The sequence below is a fragment of the Balaenoptera ricei genome, chromosome 2 (assembly GCF_028023285.1).
Source record: "Balaenoptera ricei isolate mBalRic1 chromosome 2, mBalRic1.hap2, whole genome shotgun sequence".
NCBI lineage: Eukaryota > Metazoa > Chordata > Mammalia > Artiodactyla > Balaenopteridae > Balaenoptera > Balaenoptera ricei.
Window position 1 is genome coordinate 56311070 of NC_082640.1, and position 14569 is coordinate 56325638.

The following is a 14569-nucleotide window of genomic DNA, read 5'->3' on the forward strand; positions in this document are numbered from 1 at the left end:
ACGCCCGCCCACGGCTCCAGCCACGCGGGGCAGTCAAAAACCTCACTGCACGAAACACAACAACAGAGAGGGCCACAGGCCTGGCCTGAGGCTCCAGGCTCCAACCAGGGAAGCTTGCTCATGTTGGCTTCCATAATCAACCTCGGAAGCGGCATGCACAAAGTGTGATCCTGTCCAAAATATCACCTCTCCAAGATGCAAGCTTACTGGGTCTATACCAGAACACACTCCGACCCTGAAGACTAGCAAGAAAGCCTGCCCTCTTGCATTCCCTCAACGGCCTTTTAGCAGGGACCGGGGATTCATAGATGACCCAGCTTATGGGCAGACATGGTCGACCCTCAGACAGGAGCCCCTCCAATGCTGGAGCCCTTAGTGGGGTTTGCATGCCTGTCAGCAGGGGACGTTGGCCCTCACTCCTAACTGTCCCATACTCCCGAGACAGGAAACGTGCTGGACCTCAGTTTCGATGAGGAGACGGTAGAGCGTTCTCACTCATTTTGTTCAGATTTTCCAAGGAATGCATACAAGGGTGTCATCATCGATCCAAGCACATGCTGGGACGCTGCAGAACACAAAAGGGAAGGCCGTGGTTCTCTGCAGAGGAGCCATGACCTGGAAATACTCCAACTGCCTGGGGAATCCACAGTCCTCAGGCCACTCAGCAAGACCAACAATCAATCCACTCTTGAAACCATTGGGCCCATCTGTGGAAATCCTAATATCCAATGGCACATCTTAGTATGGGTGAATGCCTACCGTCCTGAGATATCCACAGCCTTGCTCGGCAACGTGCACCCGCCCCACTTTGTCCAGTTCTCCTTAGCACATCCAGTCATCAGACAACCCGAAGGTCTTCTTCTCTTTGCTGACAGCAGGCCTTACTCTGCAACTCCACCTGAGAAGCGGACAGAAATCAGGCAGGTTTCTGAATTGCACAAGGCTCCTCAGAGAACATGATTTTGGTGAACACGTTACTTGGGTGTGAGCCTGGAACCTGCTTCCCAAGTACGACTATCCCTTACCGAAAACTGATTGTGTGTCTCACAGCATGACTGAAGGAAGTTACGCACGTACATTGCTCGGTGTGTGAGACGCTGTATGTGTGTATTCACACGTGTGGGCGTGTGTGACTGTGACTGTGCACGAGGATGCGTTTGTGGATACCTGTGTGTGCCGCTAAACACGCGTCTTGGTCTCTGGGTGTCCCTGCGGCCCTCTGCAGACGCCTCTAACAGTACACGTCATAGTTTATACACAGCACCCTGGTTGGACCCCCAACTGAAAGGAGAAAGACCCCTGTCAGCTTCATGAGGCCGCATGCGAACTTTGAACCCCAGGCTGTCAAAATAGGCCACAGACTCCCGCTCTCCCACAGCCACGCCTTCTGACCAAAGCACAAAGACTGGACGAGACCTCCCTCCCGGCCGTGGGTGTCACACCTATGTGGACCTGGAGATCCTGACACCTACCACCACATCTGTTGTGCCCTTGGGGTCACTCCCAGTGCTCCCGGAAGCAAGGTAACCTCCCATGGGCAGGCTGACACCGACCTGCAGTTGCCGACAGGCAAGATGCAGCCTGGCACTTCTCAAGGGGTTAACAGACTTCGGCCCAAGTGCCTCATCTCGCCAACTAGACCAAATCACTTTCCATGACCCCGTGGGAATGCCCTCAATGGGAAGTGTTGGGCTTCAGCAACCATGACACACGTTGGAACCCCACAGCGGAAATTAGGCCACCTTCCTGGCCACGTATAGGCAAGCTTCCAACTGGTAGGCTTTGCGGCCCTGACCACTGAGGAAACGCTCAAACGCTACACAGCCTCGTCCTAAGTGCCCTCCTCCTGCCTGCAGGGCGACTCGACTCTACTTGAAGCCACAGACATCATGTGAACACGGAGACACTGAACAGCAGGGAAGACACACCGCAAGCCTGTCTGCTTTCATGATGCCCACCCCACCCCACGCATCCTGGCAATTCCTCCACTGCCACGGCGACACTACCGAGGCACTCACAGTGATCAAAGGCACTGTCCCCGAGGACCACAGACAGACTTTCAACGGAAAACCTTTGCCACACGAGGGGACCTGGAAACTTGAAAGGGCACAGTGGCTGTCCACAACAGTGCGCCTGGCGTCGCAACAGTGCCCCCACCTCTGTCCCCCCAACGGACTGCTCCAGGTAAACCTCTGGCTGTTCGCAAGCCGAGTCGTGCCCCCCCGGGAGAAGCACTTTCGCTTTGCACATTCCCAAACAACGGAACAAAGCAGCCAAAGGGGATGTTCGCATAACTAAACATCCTCCAAGGAGGCCAGCAGAGACGCGTCACCATGTCAATCCTCTTTACGTCTCGCAAGACACCCTTTGGGTGTCTTTCCCATGGCAATGGGATTCCAACTCTACACAGGTTACCTACCTCACCTCATCCACTTGAACTGCCAAAGCCATCCCGTCCATAGGCAGCTGATGCCAGCCCATCACGAACATGACACATCCTTGGGAAGCCGAGGCCAGCACCTGCAACCCAATTATGATAGCCTATTCCACGACATCACAAAGGACATGTCCTCATCTTCCCTTCCCTTCCTGTACGGGCCATCAGTGATCCACGCAGGTTTAAATTCAGCACTCATTCCTCTCCCCACTCCACGATGACCCACTTGGCATCAACACTGTGCCGGGAGTTAAAGTAGAGAAGCAAACAAGGGCAGCAGCGAGGCCTAATCCATCAGCCCCTTTCCGCCGATGGCCAACCGAGCTCACCCCCGCCCATTGCTCCAGCCTCACTAGGCACTCAAGAAGCTCACCGTGAAAAACGCAAGAACAGGGAGGGCCACAGGCCTGGCCTGAGGTTCCAGGCACCAACCAGGGACGCTTGCTCATTTTGGCTTCCAGAATCAACCCCCAAAATGGCATGCACGAAGCATGATCCTGGCCAAAACTCACCTCCCAACTGCAAGCTAACTGGGCCTAGACCAGCACACACTCTGACTCTTAAGACCAGCAGGAGAGCCTGCCCCCTCGCATTCCCTCAACAGCCATTCAGCAGGGACCCGGGATTCACAGATAACACAGCTTATGTGCAGACACGGTCAACCCTCAGACAGGAGCCCCTCCAATACTGGAGTCCTTGGTGGTGTTTGCATGCATGTCAGCGGAAGACGCTGGCCCTCATTCCTAACTGTCCTCTCCCCCTGAGAGAGGAAACGTGCTGAACCTCAGTTTCGATGACGAGACGGTAGAGTGTTCTCACTCATTTGGCTCAGATTTTCCAAGGAATGCATGCAAGGGTGTCATCATCAATCCAAGCACATGCTGGGACGCTGCAGAACACAACCGGGGTCTGCGCGGGACACTGTACAGGAGCCATGAGCCTGGGCTACCCCAAAAGCCTGGAGAATCCACAGCCCTCAGGCCACTCAGCAAGGGGAACAATCAATCCACTCTTGCAGCCATTGGGCCCGTCTGAGGAAAACCTAATATCTAACGGCACATCTTGGGGTGCTTGAATACCTACCATCCTGAGTTATCCACGACCACGCTCGGGGACATGGGCCCGCCTCACTTTTTCCAGTTCTTCTTAGCACCTCCAGTCATCAGAGCACACGAAGGTCTTCTTGTTTGTGCCGACGGCCAGCCTTTCCCAGCAACTGCACCTGAGAAGTGGACAGAAATCACCGAGGCTTCATAAGTGGACCGGTGTCCTCACAGGACATGATCCATAAAAACAGTTACCTGGCCTTGAGCTCTGAAACTGCTTCCCAAGGACCTCTAACCCTTACCGAGAATTAACTGCATGTCTGATAGTACGACTGCAGGAAGTTAGGCACATATGTTGGCCGGTGTCTGAGAGGCTGTATGTGTGTGTTCACGCGTGTGCGCATGTGTGACTGTGACTACGCATGCGGACGTGCTTGTGGGTTTCTCTGTGTGCCGCTGCATACGCGTCTTGGTCTCTGTGTGTCCCTATGGCCCTGTGAAGAGGAGTCCAACAATAAAAGAAATAGTTTATACACAGTACCCTGGTTAGACCCCTAACTAAAAGGAGAAAAAACCCTGTCAGCTTTAAGAGGCCGCAGGCACACTTTGACCCCCAGGGGCTGTTGAAATAGTCCACGGACTCCCGCTCTCCTACAGCCACGCCTTCTGACCAAAACAAAAAGCCTCGACGAGACCTGCCTCCGGGCCTTGGCTGTGACATCGACATGCACCTCGAGACTCCGTCAGCTACCAGTATATCTGATGGGCATTTGGGGTCACTCGCAGCACTTCCGGAAGCAAGGGAACTCCCATGGTCGGGCCGACACCGACCGGCAGCTGTCTGCTGCCAAGATGCAGTCTGAAAACACTCAAGGGGCTAACGAACGTGGGCCCACGTGCCACTTCTCGCCAACTAGGCCTAATCACTTTCCATTGACCCGTGGGAATGCCCACCACAGGAAGTGGTGGGCTTCAGCCACCATGACCCATGTCAGATCCCCACGGCGGAAACTAGTCCACATTCCCAGCCACGTCTCAGGCAGCTCCCATCTTGAATGTTCGCGGCCCTGACCCCTAAGGAAACGCTCAAACCCTGAAAGCCTCGTCCTACATGCCCTCCTCCAGCCCACAGGGCGACACGACCCTACTGGAAACCACAAACATCTTCAGAACACGGGAACACTGAACACCAGGGAAGACAAACCGCAAGCCTGTCTCCTTCGTGGATGCTGATCCCACACCATGCATCCTGGAAATTCTCCACTGCCACAGTGACACTACCGAGTAACTCACAGTGATCAAAGGCATGGTCCCCGAGGACCACAGACAAACTTTCAATGGAAGACCTCTGCCATGCGAGGGAACTTAGAAGCCTGAAAGGGAACAGTGGCTGGCCACGGCAGCACAGCAGGCATGGCAATGGGGCCCCCATCTCTGCCCCACCAATGGACTGCTCCAGATAAACCTCTGGCTGTTCGAAAGGCCTGCGTGCTACACCGGCCGGTCGCGTCATTCCCCCACGGGAGAAACACTTTCGCTTTACACATTGCCAAACAAGGGAACAAAGCGGCCAAAGGGGATGTTCGCATAACTCAACTACCTGCAAGGAGGCCGGCACAGACACCTCACCATGTCGATCTTCTCTACTTCCCGCAAGACACCCTTTGGGTGTCATTCCTCGGGCAACGGGATCGCAGCTCTACACAGCTTACCTACCTCAACTCACCCACTTGAACTGCCAAAGCCATCCGCTCCATAGGCAGCTTAGGCCAGCCCATCACGAACAAGACACATTCTTGGGAAGCCGAGGCCAGCGCCTGCAACCCAATGATGACAACCCATCCCACGACATCACACAGGAACTTTCCTCATGATACCTTACCTTTCTCTCCAGGCCAGCAGCCACCACCCAGGCTGAAATGCTTCACTCGATCCACACCCCACTCCATGAAGATCCACTTAGCGCCAACAGTGTGCCGGCAACTTCAGCAGAGGAGCTGACAGGGGCAGCACTGAGGCCTAAACCATCAGCCCCCTTCCGCCATCGCCCAACTCCAGCCCACGCCCGCCCACGGCTCCAGCCACGCGGGGCAGTCAAAAACCTCACTGCACGAAACACAACAACAGAGAGGGCCACAGGCCTGGCCTGAGGCTCCAGGCTCCAACCAGGGAAGCTTGCTCATGTTGGCTTCCATAATCAACCTCGGAAGCGGCATGCACAAAGTGTGATCCTGTCCAAAATATCACCTCTCCAAGATGCAAGCTTACTGGGTCTATACCAGAACACACTCCGACCCTGAAGACTAGCAAGAAAGCCTGCCCTCTTGCATTCCCTCAACGGCCTTTTAGCAGGGACCGGGGATTCATAGATGACCCAGCTTATGGGCAGACATGGTCGACCCTCAGACAGGAGCCCCTCCAATGCTGGAGCCCTTAGTGGGGTTTGCATGCCTGTCAGCAGGGGACGTTGGCCCTCACTCCTAACTGTCCCATACTCCCGAGACAGGAAACGTGCTGGACCTCAGTTTCGATGAGGAGACGGTAGAGCGTTCTCACTCATTTTGTTCAGATTTTCCAAGGAATGCATACAAGGGTGTCATCATCGATCCAAGCACATGCTGGGACGCTGCAGAACACAAAAGGGAAGGCCGTGGTTCTCTGCAGAGGAGCCATGACCTGGAAATACTCCAACTGCCTGGGGAATCCACAGTCCTCAGGCCACTCAGCAAGACCAACAATCAATCCACTCTTGCAACCATTGGGCCCATCTGTGGAAATCCTAATATCCAATGGCACATCTTAGTATGGGTGAATGCCTACCGTCCTGAGATATCCACAGCCTTGCTCGGCAACGTGCACCCGCCCCACTTTGTCCAGTTCTCCTTAGCACATCCAGTCATCAGACAACCCGAAGGTCTTCTTCTCTTTGCTGACAGCAGGCCTTACTCTGCAACTCCACCTGAGAAGCGGACAGAAATCAGGCAGGTTTCTGAATTGCACAAGGCTCCTCAGAGAACATGATTTTGGTGAACACGTTACTTGGGTGTGAGCCTGGAACCTGCTTCCCAAGTACGACTATCCCTTACCGAAAACTGATTGTGTGTCTCACAGCATGACTGAAGGAAGTTACGCACGTACATTGCTCGGTGTGTGAGACGCTGTATGTGTGTATTCACACGTGTGGGCGTGTGTGACTGTGACTGTGCACGAGGATGCGTTTGTGGATACCTGTGTGTGCCGCTAAACACGCGTCTTGGTCTCTGGGTGTCCCTGCGGCCCTCTGCAGACGCCTCTAACAGTACACGTCATAGTTTATACACAGCACCCTGGTTGGACCCCCAACTGAAAGGAGAAAGACCCCTGTCAGCTTCATGAGGCCGCATGCGAACTTTGAACCCCAGGCTGTCAAAATAGGCCACAGACTCCCGCTCTCCCACAGCCACGCCTTCTGACCAAAGCACAAAGACTGGACGAGACCTCCCTCCCGGCCGTGGGTGTCACACCTATGTGGACCTGGAGATCCTGACACCTACCACCACATCTGTTGTGCCCTTGGGGTCACTCCCAGTGCTCCCGGAAGCAAGGTAACCTCCCATGGGCAGGCTGACACCGACCTGCAGTTGCCGACAGGCAAGATGCAGCCTGGCACTTCTCAAGGGGTTAACAGACTTCGGCCCAAGTGCCTCATCTCGCCAACTAGACCAAATCACTTTCCATGACCCCGTGGGAATGCCCTCAATGGGAAGTGTTGGGCTTCAGCAACCATGACACAGGTTGGAACCCCACAGCGGAAATTAGGACACCTTCCTGGCCACGTATAGGCAAGCTTCCAACTGGTAGGCTTTGCGGCCCTGACCACTGAGGAAACGCTCAAACGCTACACAGCCTCGTCCTAACTGCCCTCCTCCTGCCTGCAGGGCGACTCGACTCTACTTGAAGCCACAGACATCATGTGAACACGGAGACACTGAACAGCAGGGAAGACACACCGCAAGCCTGTCTGCTTTGATGATGCCCACCCCACCCCACGCATCCTGGCAATTCCTCCACTGCCACGGCGACACTACCGAGGCACTCACAGTGATCAAAGGCACTGTCCCCGAGGACCACAGACAGACTTTCAACGGAAAACCTTTGCCACACGAGGGGACCTGGAAACTTGAAAGGGCACAGTGGCTGTCCACAACAGTGCGCCTGGCGTCGCAACAGTGCCCCCACCTCTGTCCCCCCAACGGACTGCTCCAGGTAAACCTCTGGCTGTTCGCAAGCCGAGTCGTGCCCCCCCGGGAGAAGCACTTTCGCTTTGCACATTCCCAAACAACGGAACGATTAGGCCAAAGGGGATGTTCGCATAACTAAACATCCTCCAAGGAGGCCAGCAGAGACGCGTCACCATGTCAATCCTCTTTACGTCTCGCAAGACACCCTTTGGGTGTCTTTCCCATGGCAATGGGATTCCAACTCTACACAGGTTACCTACCTCACCTCATCCACTTGAACTGCCAAAGCCATCCCGTCCATAGGCAGCTGATGCCAGCCCATCACGAACATGACACATCCTTGGGAAGCCGAGGCCAGCACCTGCAACCCAATTATGATAGCCTATTCCACGACATCACAAAGGACATGTCCTCATCTTCCCTTCCCTTCCTGTACGGGCCATCAGTGATCCACGCAGGTTTAAATTCAGCACTCATTCCTCTCCCCACTCCACGATGACCCACTTGGCATCAACACTGTGCCGGGAGTTAAAGTAGAGAAGCAAACAAGGGCAGCAGCGAGGCCTAATCCATCAGCCCCTTTCCGCCGATGGCCATCCGAGCTCACCCCCGCCCATTGCTCCAGCCTCACTAGGCACTCAAGAAGCTCACCGTGAAAAACGCAAGAACAGGGAGGGCCACAGGCCTGGCCTGAGGTTCCAGGCACCAACCAGGGACGCTTGCTCATTTTGGCTTCCAGAATCAACCCCCAAAATGGCATGCACGAAGCGTGATCCTGGCCAAAACTCACCTCCCAACTGCAAGCTAACTGGGCCTAGACCAGCACACACTCTGACTCTTAAGACCAGCAGGAGAGCCTGCCCCCTCGCATTCCCTCAACAGCCATTCAGCAGGGACCCGGGATTCACAGATAACACAGCTTATGTGCAGACACGGTCAACCCTCAGACAGGAGCCCCTCCAATACTGGAGTCCTTGGTGGTGTTTGCATGCATGTCAGCGGAAGACGCTGGCCCTCATTCCTAACTGTCCTCTCCCCCTGAGAGAGGAAACGTGCTGAACCTCAGTTTCGATGACGAGACGGTAGAGTGTTCTCACTCATTTGGCTCAGATTTTCCAAGGAATGCATGCAAGGGTGTCATCATCAATCCAAGCACATGCTGGGACGCTGCAGAACACAACCGGGGTCTGCGCGGGACACTGTACAGGAGCCATGAGCCTGGGCTACCCCAAAAGCCTGGAGAATCCACAGCCCTCAGGCCACTCAGCAAGGGGAACAATCAATCCACTCTTGCAGCCATTGGGCCCGTCTGAGGAAAACCTAATATCTAACGGCACATCTTGGGGTGCTTGAATACCTACCATCCTGAGTTATCCACGACCACACTCGGGGACATGGGCCCGCCTCACTTTTTCCAGTTCTTCTTAGCACCTCCAGTCATCAGAGCACACGAAAGTCTTGTTTGTGTCGACGGCCAGCCTTTCCCAGCAACTGCACCTGAGAAGTGGACAGAAATCACCGAGGCTTCATAAGTGGACCGGTGTCCTCACAGGACATGATCCATAAAAACAGTTACCTGGCCTTGAGCTCTGAAACTGCTTCCCAAGGACCTCTAACCCTTACCGAGAATTGACTGCATGTCTGATAGTACGACTGCAGGAAGTTAGGCACATATGTTGGCCGGTGTCTGAGAGGCTGTATGTGTGTGTTCAAGCGTGTGCGCATGTGTGACTGTGACTACGCATGCGGACGTGCTTGTGGGTTTCTCTGTGTGCCCTGCATACGCGTCTTGGTCTCTGTGTGTCCCTATGGCCCTGTGAAGAGGAGTTCAACAATAAAAGAAATAGTTTATACACAGCACCGTGGTTAGACCCCTAACTAAAAGGAGAAAAAACCCTGTCAGCTTTAAGAGGCCGCAGGCACACTTTGACCCCCAGGGGCTGTTGAAATAGTCCACGGACTCCCGCTCTCCTACAGCCACGCCTTCTGACCAAAACACAAAGCCTCGACGAGACCTGCCTCCGGGCCTTGGCTGTGACATCGACATGCACCTCGAGACTCTGTCAGCTACCAGTATATCTGATGGGCATTTGGGGTCACTCGCAGCACTTCCGGAAGCAAGGGAACTCCCATGGTCGGGCCGACACCGACCGGCAGCTGTCTGCTGCCAAGATGCAGTCTGAAAACACTCAAGGGGCTAACGAACGTGGGCCCACGTGCCACTTCTCGCCAACTAGGCCTAATCACTTTCCATTGACCCGTGGGATTGCCCACCACAGGAATTGGTGGGCTTCAGCCACCATGACCCATGTCAGATCCCCACGGCGGAAACTAGTCCACATTCCCAGCCACGTCTCAGGCAGCTCCCATCTTGAATGTTCGCGGCCCTGACCCCTAAGGAAACGCTCAAACCCTTGAAAGCCTCGTCCTACATGCCCTCCTCCAGCCCACAGGGCGACACGACCCTACTGGAAACCACAAACATCTTCAGAACACGGGAACACTGAACACCAGGGAAGACAGACCGCAAGCCTGTCTCCTTCGTTGATGCTGATCCCACACCATGCATCCTGGAAATTCTCCACTGCCACAGTGACACTACCGAGTAACTCACAGTGATCAAAGGCATGGTCCCCGAGGACCACAGACAGACTTTCAAAGGAAGACCTCTGCCATGCGAGGGAACTTGGAAGCCTGAAAGGGAACAGTGGCTGGCCACGGCAGCACAGCAGGCATGGCAATGGGGCCCCCATCTCTGCCCCACCAATGGACTGCTCCAGATAAACCTCTGGCTGTTCGAAAGGCCTGCGTGCTACACCGGCCGGTCGCGTCATTCCCCCACGGGAGAAACACTTTCGCTTTACACATTGCCAAACAAGGGAACAAAGCGGCCAAAGGGGATGTTTGCATAACTCAACTACCTGCAAGGAGGCCGGCACAGACGCCTCACCATGTCGATCTTCTCTACTTCCCGCAAGACACCCTTTGGGTGTCATTCCTCGGGCAACGGGATCGCAGCTCTACACAGCTTACCTACCTCAACTCACCCACTTGAACTGCCAAAGCCATCCGCTCCATAGGCAGGTTAGGCCAGCCCATCACGAACAAGACACATTCTTGGGAAGCCGAGGCCAGCGCCTGCAACCCAATGATGACAACCCATCCCACGACATCACACAGGACCTTTCCTCATGATACCTTACCTTTCTCTCCAGGCCAGCAGCCACCACCCAGGCTGAAATGCTTCACTCGATCCACACCCCACTCCACGAAGATCCACTTAGCGCCAACAGTGTGCCGGCAACTTCAGCAGAGGAGCTGACAGGGGCAGCACTGAGGCCTAAACCATCAGCCCCCTTCCGCCATCGCCCAACTCCAGCCCATGCCCGCCCACGGCTCCAGCCACGCGGGGCAGTCAAGAACCTCACTGCACGAAACACAACAACAGAGAGGGCCACAGGCCTGGCCTGAGGCTCCAGGCTCCAACCAGGGAAGCTTGCTCATGTTGGCTTCCATAATCAACCTCGGAAGCGGCATGCACAAAGTGTGATCCTGTCCAAAAATCACCTCTCCAAGCTGCAAGCTTACTGGGTCTATACCAGAACACACTCCGACCCTGAAGACTAGCAGGAAAGCCTGCCCTCTTGCATTCCCTCAACGGCCTTTTAGCAGGGACCGGGGATTCATAGATGACCCAGCTTATGGGCAGACATGGTCGACCCTCAGACAGGAGCCCCTCCAATGCTGGAGCCCTTAGTGGGGTTTGCATGCCTGTCAGCAGGGGACGTTGGCCCTCACTCCTAACTGTCCCATACTCCCGAGACAGGAAACGTGCTGGACCTCAGTTTCGATGAGGAGACGGTAGAGCGTTCTCACTCATTTTGTTCAGATTTTCCAAGGAATGCATACAAGGGTGTCATCATCGATCCAAGCACATGCTGGGACGCTGCAGAACACAAAAGGGAAGGCCGTGGTTCTCTGCAGAGGAGCCATGACCTGGAAATACTCCAACTGCCTGGGGAATCCACAGTCCTCAGGCCACTCAGCAAGACCAACAATCAATCCACTCTTGCAACCATTGGGCCCATCTGTGGAAATCCTAATATCCAATGGCACATCTTAGTATGGGTGAATGCCTACCGTCCTGAGATATCCACAGCCTTGCTCGGCAACGTGCACCCGCCCCACTTTGTCCAGTTCTCCTTAGCACATCCAGTCATCAGACAACCCGAAGGTCTTCTTCTCTTTGCTGACAGCAGGCCTTACTCTGCAACTCCACCTGAGAAGCGGACAGAAATCAGGCAGGTTTCTGAATTGCACAAGGCTCCTCAGAGAACATGATTTTTGTGAACACATTACTTGGGTGTGAGCCTGGAACCTGCTTCCCAAGTACGACTATCCCTTACCGAAAACTGATTGTGTGTCTCACAGCATGACTGAAGGAAGTTACGCACGTACATTGCTCGGTGTGTGAGACGCTGTATGTGTGTATTCACACGTGTGGGCGTGTGTGACTGTGACTGTGCACGAGGATGCGTTTGTGGATACCTGTGTGTGCCGCTAAACACGCGTCTTGGTCTCTGGGTGTCCCTGCGGCCCTCTGCAGACGCCTCTAACAGTACACGTCATAGTTTATACACAGCACCCTGGTTGGACCCCCAACTGAAAGGAGAAAGACCCCTGTCAGCTTCATGAGGCCGCATGCGAACTTTGAACCCCAGGCTGTCAAAATAGGCCACAGACTCCCGCTCTCCCACAGCCACGCCTTCTGACCAAAGCACAAAGACTGGACGAGACCTCCCTCCCGGCCGTGGGTGTCACACCTATGTGGACCTGGAGATCCTGCCACCTACCACCACATCTGATGTGCCCTTGGGGTCACTCCCAGTGCTCCCGGAAGCAAGGTAACCTCCCATAGGCAGGCTGACACCGACCTGCAGTTGCCGACAGGCAAGATGCAGCCTGGCACTTCTCAAGGGGTTAACGGACTTCGGCCCAAGTGCCTCATCTCGCCAACTAGACCAAATCACTTTCCATGACCCCGTGGGAATGCCCTCAATGGGAAGTGTGGGGCTTCAGCAACCATGACACAGGTTGGAACCCCACAGCAGAAATTAGGCCACCTTCCTGGCCACGTATAGGCAAGCTTCCAACTGGTAGGCTTTGCGGCCCTGACCACTGAGGAAACGCTCAAACGCTACACAGCCTCGTCCTAAGTGCCCTCCTCCTGCCTGCAGGGCGACTCGACTCTACTTGAAGCCACAGACATCATGTGAACACGGAGACACTGAACAGCAGGGAAGACACACCGCAAGCCTGTCTGCTTTGATGATGCCCACCCCACCCCACGCATCCTGGCAATTCCTCCACTGCCACGGCGACACTACCGAGGCACTCACAGTGATCAAAGGCACTGTCCCCGAGGACCACAGACAGACGTTCAACGGAAAACCTTTGCCACACGAGGGGACCTGGAAACTTGAAAGGGCACAGTGGCTGTCCACGACAGTGCGCCTGGCGTCGCAACAGTGCCCCCACCTCTGTCCCCCCAACGGACTGCTCCAGGTAAACCTCTGGCTGTTCGCAAGCCGAGTCATGCCCCCCCGGGAGAAGCACTTTCGCTTTGCACATTCCCAAACAACGGAATGATTAGGCCAAAGGGGATGTTCGCATAACTAAACATCCTCCAAGGAGGCCAGCAGAGACGCGTCACCATGTCAATCCTCTTTACGTCTCGCAAGACACCCTTTGGGTGTCTTTCCCATGGCAATGGGATTCCAACTCTACACAGGTTACCTACCTCACCTCATCCACTTGAACTGCCAAAGCCATCCCGTCCATAGGCAGCTGATGCCAGCCCATCACGAACATGACACATCCTTGGGAAGCCGAGGCCAGCACCTGCAACCCAATTATGATAGCCTATTCCACGACATCACAAAGGACATGTCCTCATCTTCCCTTCCCTTCCTGTACGGGCCATCAGTGATCCACGCAGGTTTAAATTCAGCACTCATTCCTCTCCCCACTCCACGATGACCCACTTGGCATCAACACTGTGCCGGGAGTTAAAGTAGAGAAGCAAACAAGGGCAGCAGCGAGGCCTAATCCATCAGCCCCTTTCCGCCGATGGCCAACCGAGCTCACCCCCGCCCATTGCTCCAGCCTCACTAGGCACTCAAGAAGCTCACCGTGAAAAACGCAAGAACAGGGAGGGCCACAGGCCTGGCCTGAGGTTCCAGGCACCAACCAGGGACGCTTGCTCATTTTGGCTTCCAGAATCAACCCCCAAAATGGCATGCACGAAGCATGATCCTGGCCAAAACTCACCTCCCAACTGCAAGCTAACTGGGCCTAGACCAGCACACACTCTGACTCTTAAGACCAGCAGGAGAGCCTGCCCCCTCGCATTCCCTCAACAGCCATTCAGCAGGGACCCGGGATTCACAGATAACACAGCTTATGTGCAGACACGGTCAACCCTCAGACAGGAGCCCCTCCAATACTGGAGTCCTTGGTGGTGTTTGCATGCATGTCAGTGGAAGACGCTGGCCCTCATTCCTAACTGTCCTCTCCCCCTGAGAGAGGAAACGTGCTGAACCTCAGTTTCGATGACGAGACGGTAGAGTGTTCTCACTCATTTGGCTCAGATTTTCCAAGGAATGCATGCAAGGGTGTCATCATCAATCCAAGCACATGCTGGGACGCTGCAGAACACAACCGGGGTCTGCGCGGGACACTGTACAGGAGCCATGAGCCTGGGCTACCCCAAAAGCCTGGAGAATCCACAGCCCTCAGGCCACTCAGCAAGGGGAACAATCAATCCACTCTTGCAGCCATTGGGCCCGTCTGAGGAAAACCTAATA

At 55.0% G+C, this 14569-nt stretch overlaps 6 non-coding genes across 6 annotated transcripts; all 6 read right to left on the minus strand.

The window, feature by feature from the left end:
• Positions 1-455: 455 nt before the first annotated feature.
• On the minus strand, positions 456-548 carry LOC132361673 (small nucleolar RNA SNORD116). The gene has a single exon (XR_009501945.1). It is a non-coding gene; the product is annotated as a small nucleolar RNA SNORD116 (small nucleolar RNA).
• A 2668-nt stretch (positions 549-3216) lies between these two features.
• On the minus strand, positions 3217-3309 carry LOC132361106 (small nucleolar RNA SNORD116). The gene has a single exon (XR_009501419.1). It is a non-coding gene; the product is annotated as a small nucleolar RNA SNORD116 (small nucleolar RNA).
• A 2690-nt stretch (positions 3310-5999) lies between these two features.
• LOC132361674 (small nucleolar RNA SNORD116) lies at positions 6000-6092 on the minus strand. The gene has a single exon (XR_009501946.1). It is a non-coding gene; the product is annotated as a small nucleolar RNA SNORD116 (small nucleolar RNA).
• Positions 6093-8760: 2668 nt separating this feature from the next.
• LOC132361107 (small nucleolar RNA SNORD116) lies at positions 8761-8853 on the minus strand. The gene has a single exon (XR_009501420.1). It is a non-coding gene; the product is annotated as a small nucleolar RNA SNORD116 (small nucleolar RNA).
• Positions 8854-11539: 2686 nt separating this feature from the next.
• LOC132361675 (small nucleolar RNA SNORD116) lies at positions 11540-11632 on the minus strand. The gene has a single exon (XR_009501947.1). It is a non-coding gene; the product is annotated as a small nucleolar RNA SNORD116 (small nucleolar RNA).
• A 2668-nt stretch (positions 11633-14300) lies between these two features.
• LOC132361108 (small nucleolar RNA SNORD116) lies at positions 14301-14393 on the minus strand. The gene has a single exon (XR_009501421.1). It is a non-coding gene; the product is annotated as a small nucleolar RNA SNORD116 (small nucleolar RNA).
• Between the last annotated feature and the right edge of the window lie 176 nt (positions 14394-14569).